Source organism: Cicer arietinum, chromosome 6 (genome assembly GCF_000331145.2).
Source record: "Cicer arietinum cultivar CDC Frontier isolate Library 1 chromosome 6, Cicar.CDCFrontier_v2.0, whole genome shotgun sequence".
Lineage (NCBI taxonomy): Eukaryota > Viridiplantae > Streptophyta > Magnoliopsida > Fabales > Fabaceae > Cicer > Cicer arietinum.
This window is the reverse complement of record NC_021165.2, coordinates 30675734-30678465: the sequence shown is the minus strand read 5'-3', so window position 1 is coordinate 30678465 and position 2732 is coordinate 30675734.

Here is a 2732-nt window from a genome sequence, read left to right as displayed (position 1 = left end):
AACTCATACCACATGATCTGTTCTGTTTTGAAATTGTCAAAAATTGTCAAAAACTCATACCACATGATCTGTTCTGTTTTGAAATTGTCAAAAATTGTCAAAAACTCATACCACATGATCTGTTCTGTTTTGAAATTGTCAAAAATTGTCAAAAACTCATACCACATGATCTGTTCTGTTTTGAAATTGTCAAAAATTGTCAAAAACTCATACCACATGATCTGTTCTGTTTTGAAATTGTCAAAAATTGTCAAAAACTCATACCACATGATCTGTTCTGTTTTGAAATTGTCAAAAATTGTCAAAAACTCATACCACATGATCTGTTCTGTTTTGAAATTGTCAAAAATTGTCAAAAACTCATACCACATGATCTGTTCTGTTTTGAAATTGTCAAAAATTGTCAAAAACTCATACCACATGATCTGTTCTGTTTTGAAATTGTCAAAAATTGTCAAAAACTCATACCACATGATCTGTTCTGTTTTGAAATTGTCAAAAATTGTCAAAAACTCATACCACATGATCTGTTCTGTTTTGAAATTGTCAAAAATTGTCAAAAACTCATACCACATGATCTGTTCTGTTTTGAAATTGTCAAAAATTGTCAAAAACTCATACCACATGATCTGTTCTGTTTTGAAATTGTCAAAAATTGTCAAAAACTCATACCACATGATCTGTTCTGTTTTGAAATTGTCAAAAATTGTCAAAAACTCATACCACATGATCTGTTCTGTTTTGAAATTGTCAAAAATTGTCAAAAACTCATACCACATGATCTGTTCTGTTTTGAAATTGTCAAAAATTGTCAAAAACTCATACCACATGATCTGTTCTGTTTTGAAATTGTCAAAAATTGTCAAAAACTCATACCACATGATCTGTTCTGTTTTGAAATTGTCAAAAATTGTCAAAAACTCATACCACATGATCTGTTCTGTTTTGAAATTGTCAAAAATTGTCAAAAACTCATACCACATGATCTGTTCTGTTTTGAAATTGTCAAAAATTGTCAAAAACTCATACCACATGATCTGTTCTGTTTTGAAATTGTCAAAAATTGTCAAAAACTCATACCACATGATCTGTTCTGTTTTGAAATTGTCAAAAATTGTCAAAAACTCATACCACATGATCTGTTCTGTTTTGAAATTGTCAAAAATTGTCAAAAACTCATACCACATGATCTGTTCTGTTTTGAAATTGTCAAAAATTGTCAAAAACTCATACCACATGATCTGTTCTGTTTTGAAATTGTCAAAAATTGTCAAAAACTCATACCACATGATCTGTTCTGTTTTGAAATTGTCAAAAATTGTCAAAAACTCATACCACATGATCTGTTCTGTTTTGAAATTGTCAAAAATTGTCAAAAACTCATACCACATGATCTGTTCTGTTTTGAAATTGTCAAAAATTGTCAAAAACTCATACCACATGATCTGTTCTGTTTTGAAATTGTCAAAAATTGTCAAAAACTCATACCACATGATCTGTTCTGTTTTGAAATTGTCAAAAATTGTCAAAAACTCATACCACATGATCTGTTCTGTTTTGAAATTGTCAAAAATTGTCAAAAACTCATACCACATGATCTGTTCTGTTTTGAAATTGTCAAAAATTGTCAAAAACTCATACCACATGATCTGTTCTGTTTTGAAATTGTCAAAAATTGTCAAAAACTCATACCACATGATCTGTTCTGTTTTGAAATTGTCAAAAATTGTCAAAAACTCATACCACATGATCTGTTCTGTTTTGAAATTGTCAAAAATTGTCAAAAACTTTATAATTGTTTTCATTGCAGACGACTTTTGTTCTTGATGAGGGACGAAAGTCTTATGTTTTGAGAGTTGCTGGGAAGATCCATCGTGGATTTAGATCCCATCTCTCAAATTTCTATCTAAAAGATAGAGAAGGAAACACAAGTGCTGAACCTCCAAAAATATATCAACATTATATATCAAAGGATGAATGGAGAGCATTTGTTTCCAAACGTTCTGACCCGACGTTTGTCGTAAGTGATTAATTTATTAGCATTTGTGTTTTATTATTCATATTCGTAGCGTATTTTAAATTTTTACACAATTGCTATTTTTTTTATATAGAATATTAGTAAGGCAAATCGCGAACGGGCAAGCAACCCAAAACACCCATACAAGAAATCACGTATGGGATATGCACGCCTTGAACAACAAATTGTAAGTAATTAAACATCACTTTTATATAATGAAGTAATTTGTATTATAAACTATAGTGTGTAACTAATTTGTATTATTTTGTTTATGATTTTAACGAATAGAGAAAAGACACCCAAGCCGATCAACCCTTGGGTCGTCATATCTTATGGAAGGAAGCGCGTGTTAACAAAGACGGAGTGGTTGATAATGAAAATGTCAAAAAAGTTGTAGAACTTTGTGTAAGTACGTGGCATGGCCCACAAACCTTGTTGCCCTCGAAAAAAAGAATCCCAGAGACAAATCAGTTACATCTCCCGAAAAGGGTTTGTCACATTTATTGCCTAAGGTTTGTCATTTTTTCAGATTCAATAAACTAACATTTTACCTCATTTTTGTAGGTCCAAATAAATAAACCACCCCTACATCCAAAAAAAGGCAGCAAACCTCAAAAATTGGAGGTTAATAGAGCTGCCAAATCACAAAGGCCCGAGGGTAATAAAGCTGCCAAACTTGCAGCAACAAAAAATCTGGATCGGGGAAAATCGGTCG